The 26,162-nt window shown below is 42.1% G+C and overlaps 1 protein-coding gene across 2 annotated transcripts in view; it reads right to left on the bottom strand.

Moving 5' to 3' along the window:
• Positions 1-23,298, bottom strand: part of LOC129751169 (uncharacterized) — a 107,957-nt gene extending 84,659 nt beyond the window's left edge. The window contains exon 1 of one of the 2 annotated variants that reach the window (XM_055746520.1): positions 22,654-23,298. The gene's annotated coding sequence lies outside the window, so the exon portion shown is untranslated. The remainder of the gene's footprint in view (positions 1-22,653) is intronic. The other variant, XM_055746521.1, reaches the window with a different exon arrangement.
• Positions 23,299-26,162: the final 2,864 nt, after the last annotated feature.

Here is a 26,162-nt window from a genome sequence, read left to right as displayed (position 1 = left end):
AAAAATTACTCCATTGTATAGAAAACAGATGCCTGCACACGTGTATATAGTTTTTGTACACATATTCGATGTGATATTTGATTAAATCAGTGTTCTTCTTAATAGGCGCATATAGCCCGCTCCTCCCCTAGTCAAAGGAAATGTGATGCGAAAGCGTCTGCTTCGGGACGGAAATGGATCTCTGCTCCCCGTTCGTTTGGGTTTCTTCGCAAGCGAATGTTCTGCTGTTGCTGTGAGTGGGATGCATTTTTAGCTGCCTTCAAACAGAAACCAAGAAAATGTGAACTCTTGTGCCCTATCCGAGGACATGAGCCAAACGCAGCAGCAGCAGCGCGGACAAGATGATGATGATGGTGCTGGGCCAAGGCTGCGAGAGACGCAAAATTGAATGTAAAATTTAAAATGAACGGAATCAGGGCGGTTGAACGCGTGGGTGTGTGTATGTGTAAGCGTGTGAATTGTTCAAGGTTCAGTGGGAACACAAACAGGATAATTTGTTTTTCAGGCGGGTTGAATATTTGCATAATTGAATTTCCATTCTGGGTTAACGTTTTTCATTGCGATGATTGAGCGGTTTTTTTATGAACGACATCCCAGTGTGTAATATTTCACCATTTTACATTATTGATGCGGGTGATGCATGATAGTATGAGACGCGTTTCGCATCTAGTTATTAAGACTTAATCTGTGTTAACAGAAATATTCTTCAATAGCTCGTTAACGGGTATACAAATGGTTTATGATGTTTTGCTTTTTTCAAGTTGCTTGTAATACTTGGTCAGATAAAAAGGACGGTAAAGACAAAGAAATTACGCTAAAAATCAATCATTTAATATTAAAATAAAGTGTTAGTATAGCCATGCAGAGTCCCGCGAATCAAATCGATACAAAAATTGAGAAAATTTTGCTAATCTCTGTTTCGAAGATGCGCCGAAAATGTACTGTTCCAAAGATGATATAATTGGAAAAGCACTATGGGCATGATGCATGAACACTACATTCAAGCAATACTTACTTACTTACTTAATGTTCCCGCGCCGTTCCTCCGGTGCATAGGGCCGTGGTAAAAGACCTCCACTGTTAACGATCCGGAGCCAGCGTCTTCACCTGGTCCCAGTCAAGATTCTCGTCGACAGTTCGGATTTCAGCAGCTAGGCTTCGCCGCCACGAGTTTCTGGGTCTGCCTCTTCTCCGATGTCCTTCTGGATTCCATTCTAGCGCCTCTCTGCAGATCTCGTTTTCATCTCTTCGCAGCGTGTGCCCAATCCATCTCCACTTACGTTCCCGAATCTCGATTTCTAGCGCCCTCTGATGACACCGGCGATGAAGTTCCTCATTTGAGATCCAGTTGCAAGGCCACCAAGCGCGGATGATATTCCGCAGGCAGCGATTCACAAATACTTGCAGTTTTCGCGTCGTCACCGCATATGTGCACCAAGTTTCGCACCCGTACAACAGTACGGATTTGACGTTTGAGTTGAAGATTCGGATTTTCGTTCGTAGAGAGATTTGGCTTGAGCGCCAGATGTTCCGGAGATAAGCAATCGCAAATCGGGCCTTTCTGATCCGGGTTTCGATGTCTTTCGTAGTATCACCATCAGGCGTTATCTGGCTACCAAGAAACTGGAAGCACTCCACTTTCTCAACTTGTTGCCCAGCTACCACGAAATTGGAAGGTTTTTCTGTGTTGATTTCCATCGACTTGGCGCGCGCAAAACAATATCGTCAGCCAGGACAAGGACGTTCAGTTGCTCCATTGTTAAAGGATTTTCCGGCTATCCTCGGTTCGGTGCACAGTCCATCACAGAATTAGGTACATCCTTGTCTCATTCCAACAGTTACCGGGATTGGGTCGGACAAGACACCGTCGTGCAAGACCTTGCACGAAAATGTCTCGTATTGTGCTTTGATGAGATGGACTAGTTTCACTGGTACTCCTCTTCGCTTTAGAGCCGCCCAGATGTTTTTGTGGTTCAGTCGGCCAAATGCTTATTCGAAATCAGCGAACACCAGCGGAAGAGAATCCTGGAATTCGTTGATTTGTTCCAGTATGATTCGTAGCGTTGTGATGTGGTCCACACATGATCGTCCGGATCGGAATCCAGCTTGTTGCGGTCGGAGTGCAGCGTCGATTTTCTATTGGATCCTGTTTAAGATTCCAAGTTTGTAACACGTGCGATTTCGCGCTTGAGGATTCAGCCTCTCCCATACAACTTCCGCTTTCATCAAACGAGTGATTTACGCGCCACCTCATATGAGGACCACTCGTCGAGGTTGATTGCCCGGCTAGACTCCCGACCTCAGGGCGGGTTGTCCAAAAGGATCCGAAAAAGGACACGGAATGATTAGGGGAATGGGGGTGCCAGGAAAATAGACCAGCAATTGCACCGTGCGTCGTGCCAAAAGGATAGCTGGGACGCAAACCGTTGTTCTATCCGCTCGAAAAGCACTCTCTTGCGCATCTCGTCATGGGTGGAACTCACTCTAACAAGTCTTTCCTTCCCGTGATAGAGGCGTAAGCGAGGGAACTGTTTACCCGAGCAGTTCAACCCGGAGTAAATAAATAACAAAACATCAAGAAAGCAAACTATAAAACACAAAAACACGTGAAATACCTTTTCAAACTAGACGCAATTGTTCAGGGGAAAGCGGGATCTAATTGCAACTATATACATTTGAGAAACAGGATAATTAAATACATTTATTTTGAAGAACTATGTACATGTTGGAAAATTTCATTAATTGACTACATTTGTGTTTCTGTTTTTATAAATGTATTTTGTTGTCGACTTTTATTTTTAGATTACATGTTTAGTTTCTAATTGTTCCTGTTTGTTGCTTTCCCTATCAGTTGTGCGATTTCAGTTGAGAATTAGCTTTTAGTGGTGAAGCTTCTCAAATTGGGAAACTGTGAATTGGCTAAGTTTCCAAAACTGTGTGTGGTTTAATGTATCATGGGGCCAGAATGTTCTTCAAATGCGCATTTATGTTTCGGATCTCATACTCACGGTACCGTGTTTGGCTCGATGCCGATGGAGCAGAGCCGTCTGGCTCGTTGTCTGATAGCTTACTGTTGTTGTTTAGCTGTTGTTGTTGGAGCTGTGGGACCTTACATGGTGATGGTGATGATCAGGGGATTCTTCGGCGAATCAGGTGGCGAATTTTAGTTGGCCGGATGTTTGGCGTACCGGCTGACGGTAAACGTGTGGTAACGTACGTTTCCGCTTCCGACGTGGCCCCGTCGGGCAAACCTTGAAGCCTCCCGTGGCTGGGTAGCGAGGTTCCGTAGCAATCGCTAGAACGGTTGTTATGTTGGCACCCTATTTAAATAAAACGTCGAACACATTGGGACGTGGATTAACACACACAGTTCACACACAGAATTCCTATGAATTTTTACCTTTTTGACGATAGGTTTACGCACAACGGGCATCACCCGCACAACACTTTCCTAGCTTTTTAGTCTAGCTCTAAAGGGAAAAGGGAACATAAACAATTAACATCTGACTATCAAGACACTTCACGTGGACTCTTACTGTTAGACTATATTCGCGGATCAAAACAAAAATGGAAACAATCCTCGCTATTAGCCTAAACCACGGTCTGGATCAAAGTGATCGAGCTTCGTTCCGTGGATCCTCAGTTAGGTCGCAAGTAGGAAAATCCTTTGACCTTTGGAGGGGAAATCCGATGACCTACGAATCCGGTCAACGAACTTTCGAACCTGAGTTCGTGTACTCCAGCTATGCTCTCGGCATGACATTGGGAATCTCCTTGTGTCTTCCACAACAAGCCATCTCCCCCTTTCATTACCGAACCTATTCGGATCTCTGAGAAGAATCTCGAGAGGTGACACTCGATCACTTGAGTCATGAAAGCGGATGTTGTATGCGAAAGCAGAATAAAGGCTTGCATGAAATCTTGTACAATAGATGGTATGGCATTAGCAAAATGATGGAAAGTATGTCGACTGATCGTTTCATTAGAACGGCACAATATTGATAAACAAAAACAATAAATAATGAACGTGAACTTATCTAATTATATGTACAGAATGTCTTATTTTCGATTTTAATCGTTATTTCTATATACAGAAATGTAACCACGTTACAAGTTGTACAGATCAACGTTATGCCTCGCCAGTTACCGCACTCTGTCAGGTCTCCTTTCTTCGGACCTTTACGAGGATACCCTGCATCCAGTCGGCCGGGAATGTTGCAGTATCCAAGATTTCAGCGAAAAGAAGGTGCAACATTTGTGCTGACAGGGCAGAGTCGGCTTTCAGCATTTAAGTAGGGATGCAATCGATCCCAGGTGCTTTATTGGATTTCATGTTTTTGATTGCCGCTTCTATTTCAGCCTGCGAGCGCGCTTCCGAGTTGACGCCATTGATGCGACTTACTTAAGGCACTTCGAGCTGCGAGTTCCGTCGGCCATCGCTATTCGTGACTCGGAAAAGTTGTTCGAAGTGCTCAGTCCATGGTCTAAGCTGATCTGTTCGATCGGTCAATAACTGACCTGCTCGGTCTTTTAGCGGCATTCTTGCATTAGTCCTTGCACCACTAATACGGCGAGAAATGTCATAAAGTAATCGGACATCTCCATTGGCGGTGGCTCTTTCTCCCTCTTCGGCTAGGGAGTTTGTCCAGGCTCTCTTGTCTCGTTTACAAGCTCATTTAACCGCTTTTTCCAGCTCCGCATATCGTAAGCGGGCGGCTGCTTTGGCTGACCCGGTACATGCCTGCTCAATTCCGACTTTCGTCTTTCTCCGAGCATCCACCATCCTCCAAGTTCCATCCGACATCCATTCACTTCTTCTTCCACAAACTTTACCGAGAGTACCTTGGCTCGTCGTGATAAAGGCATCCTTGATTCCACACCACTGTTCTTCGACTTTTCAGTCTGTTGGCAATTCCGAGGCTCGGGTTCCAAGCTGTTCAAAGTATGCCCTTTTCACCTCTGGATTCTCCAACCGGCGGACGTCGTATCGACACCCGACTTTCTCCTCGCGCCGTTGGATACGTGCAACTCTCAGTCGTATCTCACCAAGGATGAGGTGATGGTCAGATGCAATGTCTGCGCTTCGTTTGTTGCGGACATCAAGAAGGCTCCTTATCCATTTCCGGCTGATGGTCAATTTGATTTTCTGTTCAGCCATCTCGATATACCCAAGTGACCTTATGTGCTGGTCGATGGGGAAAGAGCGATCCACCGATCATCATGTTGTTGTTGCCACTAAATTCAACAAACAGTTCTCCGTTTTAGCTCAAATTGTCCAAGGCCATGGCGCACCATGATGCGCTCAAAGTTCTGATTATCGGAGCCAATCTTTGCGTTGAAGTTTCCCAAATGGATTTGAAGGTCACCCTTTGGAATTTTCTCAACCACGCTGTCCAGTTGACTGTAAAACTACTCTTTCTCCTGCAAATCGGCAACGTCAGTTGGCGCATAACACTGGACCATTGTAAGGTTTCTAACCCGTGTTCTAAATCTGGCTACGATTGTTAATTCGTTTATCGGTTCCCATCTAATGAGGGCCGTGTAGGCCTGCGGGCTTAACAGGAAACCAACTCCTCGTTCCCGAGTAGCATGTTCTCCTCGTATGCCAGAGTGAAGAAGGACTTTCCCGGACTATGTCTTGTCTTCTCCAGTGCTAGCCCAACGGACTTCGCTCAGTCCAAGAATTTCAAGCTGGAGGCGGGTAGCTTCTCTAGCAAGTTGTGCCAGCTTGCCTTGTTGGGCAAGGGTTAAAACGTTCCAAGTTCCAATTCGTGTCCGTGTTTTCATGCTAAAAGTCGTTGCCAAAGTTCCAGGTCCGTCATTTCTTTCGGATTCCGTAACAATTTTAAATCGGGAACAGTAGGTTGTTAGCCTAAAGTCCCTATGCCGCGATGAGGCTGCCATCTTGTACTTAGCTGGCGGGAGCCGCATTTCATAAATTCAGTCGCTCGCTGCGAAACAGACGCTGTTTGAGCCGCCCCTGACCTGAAAACAGACTCTCGGTTGTTATTGCACGCCGCCCTGACCTGGGGAACAGACGCGTGCGGCCACCTTCTTAGTCTGCATGCGACCAAAGCATTCATCGGGGTTGGGTACTCGATCTCCGCTTAGGTTACTCGCATCCCAGCCGGTACCACGGGGAGGTAGAGATAGGAATTGTGAATAAGAGGAGATAACCACTATGCGGTCTCGTGTTGCACTTTATCCACCATTTACCAGCCTTATTCAAGCAATACTAGAAAAAGGAGTGACGAGGAGTGTAGGAGGGTGATGGACGAAGAGAATGCCGCGCGGGCGGCAGTAGTGAAAAGAGGCACCCGTCGAAATGTGGAAAATCACCGACAGCGGAAGAGGCAGCGAGTCCGAATTTTCCAGGAGAAAAAGCGCTGCCTGGAGGAGGAGGAGCTTGAGGCTCTGAAGCAGCTGCATCGTTCCCAAGAAACACGAAAGTTCTATCAGAAACTCAACGCATCCCGCAAAGTCTTCGCGCCGCAAGCCGAAATGTGCCTGGATAAGGACGGAGGCATCCTGACGGACAATCGTGAGGTGATCAAAAGGTGGAAGCAGCACTTCGATGAACACCTGAACGGCGCACATGCAGGAGATCAAGACGGTGGGGGAAGGTACATCGCCGGCGTAGCCAATGACGTAGAGGAGCCACTCCAACGATGAGTGAAGTTAAGGAAACAGCGCGACTGAGTCGAAGGGCTCGGGGGTCTCCGTAGTTCTTGAAGCGTTGCGTCCCGGTGCTGAAGGCACAGTAGATATTGCGGCGTCTAGATGATTTTGCGGGTTTGAGGAACTAACGGGCGGGAATGAGCGATAGTTCGCGCAGCGTCTGTTTTCGGATGAAATATTATCACACAGGGATAGAGTTCTTGTAAGGGATGAATACTTGCCTGGATAAGTAGGCTGGAGGACCTCATTGCCAAAATCGAACTCAGGGCTGGGACGGCTGATGACGCTGGCTGGAAACAGCGCGACTGAGTCGAGACGCTTTGAGGCCTCCCAAGTGCGAAGCTCGTTGCATCCCAGTGGAGAAACCCAAGAAGCTGTGGTCTCGTCGTCGTTATCAGCTGAGGTGGGAACTGGACGAATATAATCGACCACCAAGATTCTGAGTTCGTCTACTTCGGAGGCGCAGGTGCGGTCGTAGACCGAACAGTGTTGATTGTATTCGGTGTGAAGGCTTCCGCGGCAGGCTGGATAACTTGAACCGATGGGATAGAAGTCAAGGGTCGTCGGTTGAAGTTTTTTGGCTGATCTATGAATTCACGGAAGAGGATTCCCGTAGGCCAGGTCAATGGACACAACGCGACTTCTTTATATGCAGGATCTAATCCGATTTTAAATGAGACGAAATTTCTATTGGAGCCATCCACACCTTTCGGGAGCAATCGTTTGATGTCTACTGGCAATGGTAACTCCAGGCAGCGGGAAACTATTTTACTGACATCTTCATCCGTAATTTGGGGCTGAAGTCCAGCTAAATAAACCCAGAACTTAAGTGTCGGGGGTGGAGGTACAATGAAAGGAACAGAAAGATCGCTGAGATCGACGGACTTGGTCCCAGTCATTGTCGACGACACTAGTGAAAGACCGTCATTGCCACGGCGACGCTTATAGTTCGGCGATGGATGCGCTTGTGGTGTCCCTTTCAGTGGTGGAAACGATTGTATCGTCTTTGGAGGGTTTTGCTTTGAAGCTATATCATCTACCTTTTTCGATAATAATTCGAGCTGGAGCGTAAGCTTATCGAGGACATTACCAGAGTAATCGCTATTTGAAGCGGGATTATCTTTCTTCAGTGCAAAATCGTCAATATAGCGACGTATGCTACGCCCATCGAGTTCTGCACGACAGGGGGTACAAATAAATATCACCTTGCCATGTGTGAACAGTTCTCTATTGAGCCGAATATTAAACCCACAGCACTGTTGGCTGATGTGGAAAAGTTTACCACAAAAACCACATCCAATAGGCTCCAGATCGTTAATCACCAATTCACATGCCCCACACAGCTTCTTCTCCTTCATATTGGCCATTTGGTTGAAGAAAAACGAATTCGAAGAAAAAAAAAAGTTTAAAACTTTTTCCGTAGGAATTTTGATCAGTTCCTCGTCTGTTCCAAACGATATCTGTGCCAACCGAACTAGCTCAAAACAAAACAACAACAATTGTGCGAAGTGTAGTGTTGAGTTTATTCAGCGCGGAATTTCGTCACGGACGAAGCAAATTAGACGCAATTCCAGTGTCTGCGGTAGCACCAGTAGTTGAGGAACACAAGGGACACACACGGGACGGATATAAACGATTCGGACACGACGAAAAATAACGATGAAAACAGGACGCAGTATGTAACACAGTATATGACGTTCACGAATTGACAATTTTTGGGTTATATGTCCCATATACAAGAAGGGTGACAAATTGGACTGTGAGAACTACCGAGCGATCACTGTCCTCAATGCCGCCTACAAAGTGTTGTCCCGAATCCTACTCCGCCGCCTAACGCCACAAGCAAACAGATTCGTGGGAAGTCATCAGGCCGGCTTCGTGGAGGGACGGTCTACGACAGACCAGATATTCACATTACGGCAAATCCTCCAAAAATGCCGGGAACATCAAGTCCCTACGCACTATCTATTCATCGACTTCAAAGCCGCATACGACACGATCGACCGTAACGAGCTATGGAAAATCATGGACGAGAACGGCTTTTCCGGGAGGCTGATCAGACTGATCAAGGCGACGATGGATGGAACGCAGTGCTGTGTGCGGATTTCGGGTGAATTGTCGAGTTCATTCGAATCGCGCAGAGGGCTTCGACAAGGTGATGGTCTATCCTGCATGATGTTCAACGTGGCGCTAGAAGGTGTTATTCGACGAGCGGTGGGCGAAATGCGGGGCACGATTTTCAACAGATCCAGTCAACTTATCTGCTTTGCCGATGACATTGATATAGTCGGCAGATCATCTGCGGCGGTGGAGAAGATCTACCGCAAACTGAAACATGAAGCAGGAAGGATTGCGTTGATGATTAATACGTCCAAGTCGAAGTACATGCTGGCCTGCGGATCCGAGACCGACCGAACCCTCTTGTCCAGTAATAACAAGGTCACGGTCGACGGCGACGAGCTGGGGATTGTCGAAGACTTGGCCTATCTCGGCTCACTGGTGACCGCAGACAATGACACCAGCCGTGAGATCCGGAGGCAAATTATCAGCGGAAGTCGTGCCTACTATGGACTCCACAAGCAACTGCGGTCGAGAAGACTTAGCCCTCGCACGAAGTATATCCTGTATATGACGCTCATTAGACCGGTCGTTCTCTACGGGCACTAGACATGGATATTGCTCGAGGAGGACCTGCGTACACTCGGAGTATTTGAGCGACGAGTGTTAAGAACCATCTTTGGCGGCGTACAGGAGAACGGAGTGTGGAGGCGAAGGTTGAACCACGAGCTCGCGCAACTCAACGGCGAACCCAGTATCCAGAAGGTGGTGAAAGCTGGCCGGATATACTGGGCGGGACATGTTGCGCGAATGCCGGACGACTGTCCTGCAAAACAGGTGTTTTCTACGAATCCGGTAGGAACAAGACGAGCGGGGGCGCAACGAGCGAGGTGGTTAGACCAAGTGGAGCGTGATCTGGCGAACGTGGGGTGCCCGAGAAATTGGAGAACGGTTGCCATGGACCGAGTGAATTTTAGGAATTTTGTTCGTCAAGTTATGTCGTGAGACGGAATACTATGTAAATAAAATTATAAATAAACGATCACTCAAGATCATTTACCCTATTTGCTGAATTAGTATGTGATCCCAGAACAAATCATTTTTTTAGAAGGCCCGGAAATGTGAAATTGATACTATGTAAACTCCGTATGAGAGATTAAAATACCGATATAATATTCTAACGGAATACATAATTTAGAAAGAAGTATGCAGTTAAACTTGAAGTTAGAAGATGTACGATTCTATTAAAACAGCACTTATATGAACCAACAATAGCATTTTTTGTAAAGCAGTTGAAGGTAAAGTGTTTGAATCATTAAAGGGCCAAAGCTCTTTCAAAACAATGAGCTTGAAAAAGAGCTATGATCCACAATTATCATTGAATCTTTCTAGCAAAAAAACGCTTTCTTTTGACAATGCTCAATCTACAGCTTATACATACTAAGTCCCTTCGCCATCTGGACGAATTTTCGAGCCCCATCACAGACTTGAAACATAAACGAAATCCGTTTACGTTATTCGCACAGCATCCTCAATCAGTCCACCCGAGATGACGTCGTCGTCAAAAGAGCGTCTCTTTACAAAAGAACGCAGAACATTGAACGTGATCTTTGCCATGTAGCCATTTAGCCCTTCTAGGACTGTAGTATACAGATAGAGACAGCGCAATCCTTCTCCACTTTGTTGCTTACCAGTGCACAATTTTTGCCATGAATGCATCGAATAACAGCAGGGTGAAAGGAAAGGTCACCAACCACATTCTGCCACTTGTGAATTGTGACATTCCATGGTATGGGCGGGAAAGTTTCGGAGGAAATTTTAAAGAACACATCCACAAGGATGGGTGGATGAAAAGCAAACAGAAATCCGATGCTATAGTGACTCTGACCGAACCTAGCAATGTGTCTAGTACAATCAACACTCACGAAATGGAAAGGGTAAAAATTGAAAGAAAGATTTTTGCTTCACTGGAGCAGGCGCTAGTGAATGGATGATAAGTTTATGCATTGGAAAGATCTGAACTTGTGATGAAACACTGTTTAATTGGAAAAATATATGAACTCGATCTGAAAGCGGTTTTGTAAGAATTTTTTTTTCTCGGTAATTGATAGAAGACCTCTTTCCTACAAAATGTTCTTACATCAAAGTATTTCAACCAATGTATCTCGAAATGCATAAAGAATGGCATGTCAGACAATTTATTTTTTTTTCAGTGAATTTCTTACTTAACTATCGTTTTTATAAGATCTAAACAAACAAGCAATACAAAGTTCTATACTGGTTTAATTATGGCTTTTAATATGCAGCTTGTTTTATAACTGTTTTATTATGGCCATGAAAAATGCTTAAATTCTTGATTCAACCAATTGTTATCAGGAAGTTTTCAAACGCTGATAAAGCTTTTACTAAATATACTGTTCAAGTTGTTTTTTTTGGATATTTTTGAAGCGGCCCACCACACTACCCCACACTGGAAGGCTTATTTGAGCCCCTGGTAATGGACGCTTTACCGCTTTGTTTAGAAAGAGTTCTGAATGCTTTATTATAACTCCAAAAAACCACAAACAGTGAAGTTTGTTCCACGCTTCTTCTTGATTTAAAAGAAAATTAGGTGGCAGTTTTCGATCAAGATGTGAAAACAAGACATGCTCAGGCTAGATTGCACATATTTGAATTAGAATTCCCATTTATACACATTTTTGATAAGTCTTGTGTGTTGTTTTGGAGTTAAATAAACAAAAACACATAAACTTTAAAACTTCAAATCACCTGAAGTGACATAGATATCTCCTGGGGGAGGAAGACTGAAATTTACTTTATCGTTTTCTGTATCGTTCAAATTTTAACCCTTCATTTCATGATTTTTTATTTTTCCTCAAAAATCATTTTAAACAGTTGGAAATGATTAGTACATAAAGAAAAAAAAACTAAAGTAAAATACGATTTTTCACTTTTTCCACACATTAATTGTTGCAAATTTGTTACTTTATGAAACGAAGGGTTAACTTTAACTGATCAGTTTCGTGTAGCGAGTCATGTAACTCAGTTGTTTGGATGCTAAATTTAGATTTAGCTGTATTTTTAGAACAATCATTAATCAAACCATTTTTATCTATCAGTTTCAAAACTTTGACGAAATTTGAGCAATTCAATACGCCTGATCATGCAAGAATTTGCCGGAGCAAAACAAAACCTAATTAAATTATTGTTTCATGCAAAACAAGTGCTTATCAGCACCAAACAAGTTTCATTAAAAATCACTAAATAAGAAAGTAAAATTTCGAACCTTCGCACTGCACTGGTCGGTAGATTGATGAGAGAAATATGACGTTTGAATGATTTTTTCTTTTCTTTTTTTATTCAGTCTTCCTCCCCCAGGATATCTCTACAGTGAAGGGCGAACACGAAATTATTGCGACACATTCAACAGGGATTAACTATTTTACCATGGGGTAAAAATCAACCAAATTTTGCACACTTTCTCATTGATGTGTATTGTTTACATGCTGTCAAATTCGAAGTCGAGTTTCAACGAAAATGGAGGTGAACCAACGCGAGTCGAGAGAACAAATTCTTTCAAAACACCTGGAATTTCCTGACCTGTCGCACCGGCAGTTGGTGAAAATGTTGAACATTCACTATTCAACTGTCTTTAAAGTGTTGAATCGGTTCCAGAAGCCGTTGACGTTGGACCCCGGCAAAGGAGCGGGACCGAAGAACAAAAAGGTGAAGCGGATGATTAAAGCAAATCCCAACGTTTCAAGCCGTGATTTGGCTAAAAAGATCGGCATGCCACAGAGAATGCCGTCCAGACTGCACGGAATAGAGCTGTACTACAAAATAACCTTGGTACTACATACTTACAAGATACAGAATTTCCCAAACCGCGATAAGTGGCAATAATCGACGGCTAAAACTCGAGCACGGGCTGCTGTGTGATGGACGACGAAACGTATATAAAAGCCGATTTTGAAGAAATTCCGGGGTTGGAGTTTTCCACCGGAAAAAGCAAGTTCGATGTGGATTACAAATTCAAGAAGAAGAAAATGTCGAAGTTCATCTTCAAATATTTTGTTTGGCAAGTCATCTGCTTTTGCGGACTAAGGACCCAAGCAACCAGAAGCCCCTTAAAAAGGTTCCATAGAAGCTTAATCAGCTCTCGTTTCTGTCTGAAGAGAATGTTAATCAGCCCAAAATTTAAGTTCTTCAAGCTACTTTGAAGTTCGTTTAGGTGGCTATTGAGAATGCTATTCAGCTTCTAAGAGAATGTCAAAAAACTTTTACGCGCTGAGAAAAAATCCGGTCGACAGATTGCTCTGACAACCAGATGACAGATTGCTAGATTGCCGGTCTATACAGCGGTTTATTTCATTGATTTCAATGTTTATTTGATTTCTATTACAAAGAAAACTGCTATTCGACTATAGAATTGAACCACTGCTCTCTAACATGAAACGAAAGGCCGCTAACCCCCTGACCAAACCAGCTGAATATTTAGAGGTTGTTATATGTGGTATTTAAACTAATTTTTTGATGGATTTGAGTAGGTTTTTTCACATTATCATTGGACATGAATTGAAAAGAAACAAAATACACAAGCAAATTCCATAAACTTTTATTCATCAAAACTTTTTAACACATATACACGAGATTCACTTTCTTACCGAAAACAGCAGACTATATGGGCTTCCGGCTGGGTGTGGGTGTTATTCGAATCGCTGGCATTGATCCAAATCGCTGGTATTGATCCGACAGATTTAATACTATCCCTCGTTTCTGGTTAGATGTTTTACTGAAGCAGTGGACACCGGTTTTTGATGGAAAGGTGTATAATTTTTAGGCTCTGCACAGTATTCCTGCCGGATCCAGCATCAACCGAATTTAGATGTTCTCCAAAGGTCACTTCCTGCTGCTCCTGCTTTTTAGAGGTAATCATTCTCTGGTGGCCCTAATCGTTGATGAAAATTTTACGCGGACAGAGCAAACCGAATCAAACAATAAATTTTGCTTCTTGATATTGGTTGTTGTTTTTAGATTAATTCTTATGTAAACAATAAACTTTTGACAGACAATTGACAGAATTTTTTGACATGTCTCTTAGAAGTTCCAAACAAGTCCTTTACGTTACCAAGTTGGGCCTGAACGGTTCATGAGAAAGTGTTTAGCGAACCGTTTACACCCTTCTCGAATGATGTCGCATAAAAAGCGCTAAGAAGTTCCGTTTTAGACTTTTATACCTTTCAAAAGGCGTTAAAAGTTTCTAGGGAACTTTTAAGTGATATGAGCACCTGAAAGTCTCAAAACATCTTTTTTCAGCCAAATCTGAACTTTGAAATTCCATGTTAAAGTAAGTGAGCGACTTTTGGTTGCTTGGGGAGTGAGCCTTTCGTGACAAAGCGCATAGTAAATGGCGAGATCTACATATCTGATTGCCTCGAGAGATTTGATGGAGGGCATCAGGCGGAATTGCGTTCAATTTTATACTCAAGGCTGCATCGATTAACTTTTCTATTGATTATTGAAGTTACCCTAAAATTTTAGTATGATTCTAAACATTATAAGAAAATTGGCATGACATTTTCGGCGTCGCAATAATTTCGTGTTCGCTTTATGAGCATTGAGTGAAAAGGCCCAACTTGCAAAAAAAAAGTTGCTTGACGCCATCGTTAATCCAAGATGGCGGCTTATGCTTTAATTTTCATAGATGTAAATTACTGAAAATCTCACGAAACATATGGGAATTGAGTGAAAGCGCTAAACGAGTAGAAGTCGAATTTCGCTGTCCGACGCCATCTTGAAATCCAAGATGGTGGCATCCGATAAACTTCAAAATGCTGTATATCACTGAAAATCGTATGAAAATCCCTCTCTATGTTTATTGGGTGAAAGGGCTAAACAAGGCTAAAGGTCGAATTTCGCAATCTATCGCAATCTGCCATTTTCAGTGATTAACAGCATTTTGAAGTTAAGTGGAAGCCGCTATCTTGAATTTTGAGATGGCGTCAGAAAGAGAAATTCGACTTTTTCTTGTTTTGTCCTTTCATCCAAAACTCATATTATGGGTCTATCATGCAATTTTCAGTGATTAACAGCATTTTGAACTTATACAGAAGCCGCAATCTAGGATTCAAGATGGTTTCAGATGGCAAAATATGACTTCTTCTCGTTTAGCTCTTTCACCCAATACCAATATTGTGGGCTTTCATGCGATTTTTGGTCATTTTCAAGATGGCGTCAAACAACGAAATTCGACTTCAACTTATGGCATCATTCCACCGGACTTTCACCCGTTTAGCCCTTTCACCCGATACACATACTTTGATGGTTCCATGTGATTTTTAGTCGTTTAAAGGGTGATACGGTCAAAATTTGGTCAATATCAACTTGACGTATTTCTTTCAATTTTGCATTTAAAAAACCTGAACACCCCTCATTTTGCTCCTATTTTGATTTTGGAATTCACTCTTCAGTTGTCAAAATGCCGTCCAAGGAAAAAGAGCAGCGTATCAAAATTTTGCTCGCGCAATGTGAAAATCCGAGCTACTTGCACGCAAAGCTGACAAAATCGCTAAAAGTTGCCAAATCAACCGTTACAAATGTAATTCAAGTGTTTGGGGAACGTTTGTCGACAGCCAGGAAGTCGGGGGGAAATCGAAAACCGGAAGCCGCTGAGGCGACAAAGAGAGTTGCCGGTAGTTTCAAGCGAAACTCAAGCTTCTCTCTCCGAGATGCCGCAAATATGCTGGGTGTATCGTCTACAACCGCGCATTGAGCCAAAAAACGAGCCGGACTATCGACTTACAAGAAGGTAGTGACTCCAAATCGCAATGATAAACAAAATACGACGGCCAAAGCGCGATCCCGGAGGCTGTACACGACGATGCTGACGAAGTTTGACTGCGTGGTAATGGACGACGAAACCTACGTCAAAGCCGACTTCAAGCAGCTTACGGGACAGGAGTTTTATTCGGCAAAAGGAAGGGGAAAGGTAGCAGATATTTTCAAGCACACGAAACTGTCAAAGTTCGAGAAGAAATATCTGGTTTGGCAAGCTATCTGTACCCGTAGCTTGAAAAGCATCATTTTCATAGCTTCCGGGACTGTCAACCAAGAAATTTACGTGAAAGAGTGTTTGAATAAACGTCTGCTGCCTTTCCTGAAGAAACACGGTTGTTCCGTACTGTTTTGGCCGGATTTGACATCTTGCCATTACGGTAAAAAGGCCATGGAGTGGTACGCCGCCAACAACGTGCAGGTGTTCCCAAGGACAAGAACTTTCCCAACACGCCAGAGCTCCGCCCAATTGAGAAATACTGGGCTATTGTCAAGCGGAACCTAAAAAAGACCAAAAAACTGCTAAGGACGAGCAGCAGTTCAAGGCAAACTGGCTTTCTGCGGCGAAGAAAGTGGCTGTACAAAATCTGATGGCAGGGGCTCGGCAATTCGGAGTTGGAAAAGCGGAAGCTTAACTGAATATATCTCCTGAATTTTATACTAACTAAACTTGAAAAAGAAATTCATTTGATTTTTTAAATAAACGATTTCACCGATTTACACGCGTTTTCCCTTGACCAAATTTTGACCGTATCACCTTTTACAGCATTATAAAAGTAGATATGTTTCGCGGCACTGAATAAGGCTATAAAATGTAAACTAAAAAATTTCGATACGAAACATGCAAACCGCTTTGTAAAAACATTGTCTTTTCAATGTTTGCACCGTCTCAGTTCGATAAAATAAATAAATTCGCGAACCGCAACACAATGGAGATTAAATTCAAGAAACTTTACCTCATCTGTTCCTGTGGGAACCACTCCAGTCTTATGAATTAGACGGCATTAATATTGACACTTGACAACTTTTTCAAGTTTTTTCAAGAAATTATCCATTCAACAAGTTCCCGATGATAATCCGAAAGGTATTCTCCGAAGCAGGTTTATCAAAAGCTAGAATTCACACCAGCCAAGTTTTTAATGAAGTAACACAAAATTCGTTTAAATTCTAATTAAAGTTGATGAGGGTGGCAGAAGGGCCCTTGGAATACGACATACTGTTGGACAGCACTTGTAAAATTTAAATCAACCCCATTTCGGATGCAAATGTGCCGGTCTGTTTTCTTTCTCCGGAACGATACCTACTCATGCTGCTAGTCAAATAAATGTCTCTTTGGGAGGTGTGGGCAAAAGGTGAAATAGATTATCGGTCGTCCGGGAGAATTTACACAATTCAGACTATTTTCAGCAGACAAAACGCACACCATGCTTGGGAACATTTTCTCTCAAAACATCAACTATTTTTGCACAATTTCAACTTGGGTATCACAACCTCGGTGCGGTGCTACCATTTTTTTTAATGATATTTTCGAGCCCAACAAGTTTGTTTATCTGTGCAATTCGTTCGAGTTATTTAGCAGAACGATAAAGAGTGTCTTCTAAACAAATGGAAAGTAGAGCAATATTTATCTAGCAATTGTGAGTTTGTTTCGAAAGTCCTAAGCAACAGGTTATCGATTATAATTTTGAAGACCTTTTGACTTTGGTTTGCTTCCCTTGAGAGGATGAGTCTCCGGTTGAATTTGTTTGCTAAGCTTCTCCTGCAGTTTTTAACAAAGCTATTAAGGACACAATTCTTCAAAATACTTAATGGATTGGCAACATTCGTTCTAGCAAAATTTAGAAAACCACGCTTTTTTGGAAACGTTGTTTCGAATAAGTTCTTATGAGACTTTCAATCAAATCATGAACACAATAATTATTTCAAACAAAAGCGGGCAGAAAATCTTTATTTTGGGAAATACTCATAAAAAAATACAATGTAAATAATTGAACATTGATGGATTAGCAAAATTATATTTAAGGCCCGTTCGAAAAACACGTCCATGAAGGGAGGGGAGAAGGGGTTTGTACAATGCTTAATTATCTAAATATAATAACAATACCAAAAATGCATAATAATTTAGAAAATTGGTTATTGAAACTTTTTTCCTACATATGACCATGGAACAGACTTGAATAAATAATAAATTTAACTGTAACGATTCAAAAGGAATAACAACAAAATATATTGATCAATAGTATTTTCCGGCAGTCATTAATAAATTGCTCAGATATTCCTTATTCCGAATAAGAAATTTGCTTGAAAATAAATTTTCAGAAAATTAATTTTCAAATTTGAAATCAAAATTTGCGAAACACTTGAAAACAAACACAAATTCAAATTTCAATAAAACAAGAATTTTAATCTTCGGACATGAAAGTCATTGCAATAATAGATAACATTAAAAATGAAACCAGATTTTAAAATGAATGAAATCAAAATTCCAAAATAAATTTTAAATTATATCAGAAATAAAACATGAATTGACGATTTGAAATTTAAATTCATCAGGAAAAAATATCTATTTTGAATTTAAGAGAATTTAAACACATACCAAATAGATAATTTAATTTAATTTGATAAAACGATGAATATATTAAACTTTGTTACAAGAGCACCTGAGCTCAAATCTACACCCATAGAAGAGGTTGCAAAAATCCAATGCCTATTTAGCACATCTCTGTGCCGATAATGCGCTGAAATGTGCACTGTGCCGAAGATGATATGTTTGAAAAACCGTAACTGGCATAAGGACTCGGCTCCCAACTAAAATGATGCATGACCACTACATTCAAGCAAAACAAGAAAAACATTTTATGGGATTTCGTTCCTATTGGATAATTCATCCCAGAAACAAGAAAATAAAAATATAAACCATAGCGCCCCGTAGGGAGAATCAAACTCAAATCACTAACCAAATGGTCTTGCCAGACCGACATTTTAACCAGTGTACTTTTTGAGCTTCACGCAGGAAGAGGGATATTTGTCATAGGCATTCTGCCGCCGATCAATCACAAAAGAAACGCACGACAGTGGCTTCCCGGCGTTTGGCCTCCTTTCAAGGTATTCATTTGTCTTGCGATGGAAACGGGAAAGGGAACGGGAGTGGAGGAAACGGGAAACCCATTGAATGAGAACTGTGCTTTGCTTACTGCCTGCTATTACATACACACGCTACATATACACAGCTGCTAAAGCCGGGCAGCTTGGCCGGTGTGGTTGTTTGCCGGTGAATTGAAGGAATATATTCTTGTTGCTTTTGCTACATACACACGCACAGCTTAGCCGTGGATGTTTGCCGGCGAATTGAATTGAAGGAATGTTTTTTTTGTTGTTGCTTTTACTGCATACACACGCACAGCTCGGCCGTGGTTGTTTGCCGATTGAATTAGAAGGATGTTTTTGTTGTTGCTTTTGCTACATTCACACGCACAGTGCTCGGTTCGCTGGCTGCCTGGTGTTGGCCGGTATTTATTTCCATCCTTCTTCGTCTTGTGATGCGATAGGGAGGGACGTGAAAGCGTTTTTATTTTGTTTCTTTCAGACATACGCAATTCGGTTAACTTGGGAGATTAATGCCGGTGGGAGCAAATCGAATCAGCACCGATCGCGTTATCTTCTTGTACCAATGACGCTATGTAATTGACTACACGCCATTGGCACAGAGGCTGAATTTTGGGTGTATGATCTGATGATTTTTCAATATTTGATTCTTCCAGTTATCAAAATAAAAGATAGTCTGGTGTCTTTGCAGTTAATAATTTTGACTTTGTATATTTATATTAAAACGTGTTCAAAACATCATTGATAAGTTATATTAAGGTTGCCAGAATTTTTTCCACTCCCATCCGGGCCTAGCAATTCCGGGCATTTTTTCAAAAAAACCTGGCAAAATCCGGGCATGGATGTCAATTTTTCAAATCCAAAAACCGGGCAAAAACCGGGCAAAACTTAGGTGTTATTATATATAAATGCAAAGAAAAAAAATGCAAAAAAATGAAATTAATATTTTATTAATGTAATCACCCAAAATTCAGCCTCTGTGCCAATGGCGTGTAGTCAATTACATAGCATCATTGGTACAAGAAGATAACGCGATCGGTGCTGATTCGATTTGCTCCCACCGGCATTAATCTCCCAAGTTAACCGAATTGCGTATGTCTGAAAGAAACAAAATAAAAACGCTTTCACGTCCCTCCCTATCGCATCACAAGACGAAGAAGGATGGAAATAAATACCGGCCAACACCAGGCAGCCAGCGAACCGAGCACTGTGCGTGTGAATGTAGCAAAAGCAACAACAAAAACATCCTTCTAATTCAATCCCTTCAATCCACCGGCAAACAACCACGGCCGAGCTGTGCGTGTGTATGCAGTAAAAGCAACAAAAAAAAACATTCCTTCAATTCAATTCGCTGGCAAACAACCACGGCTAAGCTGTGCGTGTGTATGTAGCAAAAGCAACAAAAATATATTCCTTCAATTCACCGGCAAACAAGCACCGGCCAAGCTGCCCGGCTTTAGCAGCTGTGTATATGTAGCGTGTGTATGTAATAGCAGGCAGTAAGCAAAGCACAGTTCTCATTCAATGGGTTTCCCGTTTCCTCCACTCCCGTTCCCTTTCCCGTTTCCATCGCAAGACAAATGAATACCTTGAAAGGAGGCCAAACGCCGGGAAGCCACTGTCGTGCGTTTCTTTTGTGATTGATCGGTGGCAGAATGCCTATGACAAATATCCCACTTCCTGCATGAAGCTCATATAGTACACTGGTTAAGATGTCGGTCTGACAAGACCAAATGGATGGTGATTTGAGTTCGAATCTCCCTACGGGCGCTGTGGTTGATATTTTTATTTTCTTGTTTCTGGGATGAATTATCCAATAGGAACGAAATCCCATAAAATGTTTTTCTTGTTTTGCTTGAATGTAGTGGTCATGCATCATTTTAGTTGGGAGCCGAGTCCTTATGCCAGTCACGGTTTTTCAAACATATCATCTTCGGCACAGTGCACATTTCAGCGCATTATCGGCACAGAGATGTGCTAAATAGGCATTGGATTTTTGCAACCTCTTCTATGGGTGTAGGTTTACGGTACGAACAAATTTGGTCTAAATGCAAATTGCTATTTTACAATCCTTTGTCGTCTCTTATTATTATTTTTGAAACAGGTGCTCCCATTCAAATTTAATTTAAAAATTGTCAGAATTCGAACCGAATACTAGACTTTTACTTTTAGGCTTTTTTAGGCTAGTTTACTTTTCGGCTTCTTTCGCTGACCAAAACGGGATTTACAGAGGTTGATCGTCATTGATTTTCAAGTACTTTGGCCAAATTTTATCTTTTTAAATACTACCTACCATCTTCTATAAAAAAAATCATTGATGTTTTCTAGAATGTCATAAGGCCAGGGCAAATGTATAATTCTTCTTTTCTCTCCCCCTCCTCCGATTTTTCCGAAAATCCGAAAAGTAATGTTGAAGGTATATTTTAGACAAATTTGATAAATTTTTCGAAAACTCTAACAGTTGATTGATCAAAAGTCAAACTATAGAAGATGGAAATTTTATCACCATATATATACGAGACTTTTTCAACTTTTCGATCTTAAATAACTTAATTTTTCAATTTTGTTGAATGTAAATTGTATGGAAATTTGTTGCATCCTGCATCCTTGTTCAATTTGTTCCAATTCAGGCTGGACAAATATTAATTTCTACTGTTAAAATCAGCAAGATATAGAAGAAGAGTTTCAGCAAATCCCTTCCTATAAAGAAAGATTTGGCTATAACCTTCCGTTGCTGAAATAATTATATAAATTCGATGCATGAAGGCATAGTTATTCACAGATATTAGCAACAAATTTGAATTATGAAAGTTTCTTCATCCAATTTTTATCTCCACCAACCAAGTGATCTCGCATTGATCGAGTTGCAAGCATTTTTTTTTACAAATCCACGTTTTGCTGATTGTATGAAGTTTCAATTTCAATGAAAACAATACTAGGATTAATTTTTTTATTTATAAATAGTTTTCTATCAATTGGATTAGTCTGAAGACTGTTGTCAACTGCTCATATCGGAGATTTACGGATGTGCATGTGAATAATAATCCGTTTTCTTTGCCTTCTTCGGGGGTGTATATAGCAGATACTCTATTCTACTAGAATTTTAAGCATCAATGAAATGGTTACTGAAGATAATTCTTTTATTGAAATAGTGTCACTTCATAAAATAAGTTATTTATAGTCTTCAGCAGCTGATCTGCAATTTTCCTACTCAAAGTTTCCTTTAAAATCATTGCTAGATAAATATCTAGAACCAAAAATTCGATAGCTTTTTGTCCACATAATACTTTTTTTTTCACTTGCCGCTTATATTCCACTCCTTGTTCAAACAACATAAATTATTCGTATTTTTAAATGCTTAAAAAACAACACGGTCGAACACGGTTATATTTTTATTACATGTTTAGAAAAAATATTTTGAAATAAAGTTTAAATATCCACACTTAACATATATAAAAATCCATTTTAAAACATAATAAATCTAGTTCTATAAAAATAATCTTAACTTAGAGAATTGTTTTTTAATGCATCTTAGGATTTAAAATAAATTTTTTTATACGACCGGATGTTGTTCATTAAATATTTGTGACTTTTTTGGTCTTTTAAGTATATCAAAAATCTTTGTTTTAAAATACCCGACGTTTCGGCCAGTTTTGGTCTTTTTCAAGGGAACTAGAAATTTATTAATGTATTACAAATTTGTTACGGAGCGTTGTTAGTTAATAAATTATGCAGTGTGTAACTCACTTATCAGTCTGTTGTTCTTGTCAGTGTCGTTTTTTGATCAACTTAACAACAATATTGAAATCTTAATAAAGTTTTGTTTTTCCATATCCTATTATATCAAATAAATAATAAAGCGATACCCTTTAGTAAATAATTCAGTTGTCACGAGGTAAACATACACTTAAAACAAATCCGTTTCAATGACGAAATAGGGCATGCTATTGGTTTGCTTTTTTTTTGTCAATCACGTACCTTCACCACATTTCAAATGACTGGTTATCACACACAAATTGGGTCCTTGTGCAAGGATGATATGTATTCGGAAATTAGATTCACCCACATAACAGAGCACCGATTTCCAGAAAATCGCTGTTCGATACGTTCAATCAACACCCCCTCAAAAACGTTCGATTCACCACCACCTGGCTCCAAAAGTTGATTCACTCCATTGACAGTCACTAAATCTGATGAACGAAATCTGCATCACCAAAACACACACTAGGTGGGTACCTCCTAGCTTCTCCCTGGGATGGTGTGATGAAATTTATCCAATTATTTGGAATTTGCACTTACTCCAAACGGCAACAGAAGCACAACGACATATGGCATAATCCAATGAGTGGAAACAAGTTTTTCAATTTCGTTCTTCCACGAAGCACACAATTTCGTTCACTCTTTCTTATCAAGTGGGAAAATCAGTGCGCTAGGCGAGAAAAAAAAAAAGAAGTGAAATCACAGTCCGTACTGTTTTTTGATCTCAAGTCGGAAGCTGTAAAGTACAGACGTTTGAAAGAAACGCGCGCGATTGGTTTTCCCGATTCACTTCCACTGGATTCCGCGTATTTAACCGGAAGCTCTCTAGCGTTGGCTTTCAGGCCAGCTCTGGATGACTCGAATTCTCACGTTGAACTAACTCCGGTTGGCCAGATGTAGGGATATTTAAAAGGCTGTGATTTCACAAACCAAAAGGATGCTGCCGGGGGGTGATTTCAGAAGGAAGCAACAACGCGATACCGACTCGAGCCAGAGAGAAACTTCTGTTAGTCGCTGCCGAAGCCAGTCAGAACCCCAAAACAGAGAGCCACATCGGAAAGGATGTGGCGATGTCCTAAGAGCTAACTTTCGTCTCCGGGGCTGACTGTGATAAACAAAGACCCGAATGGGATGCAAGCTCACGTGTTCGGAAAATGCTGGATGCTGGGAGTGCTTCATTGAGGATTATTGTTTTTGTTGTAGCGTCCATCCTTCCATGTATTGCGTGCATTGAGAATGGCATATGTAGGACTAAGCGACAGTTGTTAGTCAGATCTCGTTTCCGAGGCTTTGTCACTGTCAGTGTGCATTAGTGGTTTTAGGGTTGGAAGAACAACTATTTGCCATGCAATATTTATGTTTTCGTTATTTCCAACGCATTTATTATAAAATTGCTTACTGAAGAATTCCAATATTTTTTGCAGGTTTTTTTTACAGTACTTTGAACAAAAGACAGGATGTAAGTAAATTGCGCTGATGTGCTTCACGGAAATTTTAATTAATGAATCTATACTAGAGAGTTTAAAATTTCCATTTAGAATCAAGAATCAAAATTATGAATCTTCGATCTCCTGCAAATTGATTCCCTAATGAAATTTTCACACTGATATTTGTAACAAATGAATCAGCTAGCTGTACAATTATGCAGAAACCCCCCCAACAACACCTCAGGGTCGGCTAAAGCTAACGCGAACAATGCTCAAGAAAGTACTTTAACTTCACCCGTCGTAATTTCTCACTTTATTTATCGTCTGATAACACACTGGTAAGTTTTGTGTCCCACTACCCACCATTTGTAGTTCTCAACCTTATCGTAACTCTTACCTTAATGCAATACGGGGTGGTAAGGTCGCTGAACTATCCTTTCTCCCACTTGTCTTCGGAACGATACCTCGGTGTCGACGAACTAGCTGTTTGATACCACGATGTAACAGACCCCAAGGTGGCGGCTTGACGAGCGAAACTTCCAGCGTCAAATCAGTGCCGTAGGCGGACCGCGTGGGATGCTTGGGTGCCTAGATGATCCACTGGTTCTGGCCTCGGAGCAATTTCCACAGTTGACCTAGGACTTTATGCGCTCCAGGTAGGCCTAACGGAGACGGCAAGCTTCATAAAGTTTATAGCAACAATTTCGGAGTCCTGGGAACAAGACGAGGAATTTTCATAGTGGTTATTAGGGTGAATGCCTACGCTGGCTACTGATTCGGTTTTTGCGGTTACCTGGAAGCCTCGGTTTTACAGACTCACAGGCACGGAGTCTTAACTATGGTTCTGGGCTTTGCTTACAGACCACTTGAATTTCTGCCCTCTGCAGGGCAATCAAGGCGAGCAAAAAGGCAAGATTCAGGCAACTCTGCGAGGACGCCAATGACAACCCCTGGGGCGACGCTATACGTGTCCGAATAAACTGCGTGAGATCTTCAACGAGCTGTTCCCACAGCACTAGGAGGTAACATGGCCGAGGATCCCATACAACTGGGATACGAGTGAGGAGGAGCAGATTTCGCTGGAGGAACTGCGCGACATCGCTAAGTCTCTTCAGTTGAACAAAGCTCCGGGTTCGGATGGCATCCCAAATGTAGCAGTGAAGGCCACGCTCATGGAACATCCCGAAATGTTCCGGTCATCACTGCAACAGTACGTGGATTTCCCAGAAGTGTGGAAGTGGCAGCGATTGGTGCTCCTGCCAAAACTGGGCAAGCCACCAGGTGACCCATCAGCATATCGCCCGATATGCCTCTTGGATACTGCTGGAAAGGTGTTAGAGAAGATGGTACAGAGCAGAATCCAGCTCTACACCGAAAGTGCCAAGGGACTATCCGACAAACAGTTCGGTTTTCGGAAAGGCCGCAGTACGGTGGATGCCACTCGACAGGTCATGGAAAGGGCAGATGAAGCCAGAATGAAGAAAAGGAGAGGAGACCGATTTTGCTCAGTGGTCACCCTTGACGTAAAGACCCTTGACGTAACAGCGTCAGTTGGACAGCGATTGTGTCGTCGCTCATCAACATGAGGATTCCGGCATATATCTGTAGGATGGTGGAGTGTTACTTCCGTGACCGCCAACTACAGTATATGACCAGCGAGGGACTGTAAACAGTGAGAGTCTCGGCAGGGGTTCCATAAGGATCGATACTTGGCCCGGTATTGCGGAACATTGTCTACGACGAACTGCTGAGACTGCGTCTCCCCACGGGAGTGGGATTCGCCGATGATGTGGTTCTCCTGGCATCGGGCCCATCAACCGAAGAGGTCCAGCTACTCGCCACAGTAGCTATCGAGAAGGTGGAAAGTTGGATGCGCTCAAAGAGCTTACGTCTGGCTCACCACAAGACCGAGATGGTGCTGATAACCAACCTGATCTCAGCACAATCAGGGACAATTGCAGTTGGACCGTGCGCAATTGAGTCTCAGCGTGCGATTAAATACCTGGGGGTGATGATCGATGACCGGCTGAGCTTAACGGCGCACGGCGACTACGCCTGTGAAAGAGCGGCAATGGTGACAGCAGCCCATGTCGGGCCATCTCACTTTATGGCGTAGGGGTACTTAGTATCATGAGTCGTCCGATTGCACCCCTGGGCTCAGAGTTGCCGCCGGTCGTGGCCTAGGGGATAGCGTTCCAGTCTTCTAAGCCAGAGTCCATGAGATCGAATCCCGATCACGGCACATATAGTACTCTTTCTATGGTCTGGTGGTTTTAGCATTTGTAAGATGCTAGCCATAAT

Source organism: Uranotaenia lowii, chromosome 3, assembly GCF_029784155.1.
Source record: "Uranotaenia lowii strain MFRU-FL chromosome 3, ASM2978415v1, whole genome shotgun sequence".
In the NCBI taxonomy this organism is placed as follows: domain Eukaryota; kingdom Metazoa; phylum Arthropoda; class Insecta; order Diptera; family Culicidae; genus Uranotaenia; species Uranotaenia lowii.
The sequence above is the reverse complement of the archived record's forward strand: the minus strand, read 5'-3'. Positions and strand labels throughout refer to the sequence as shown.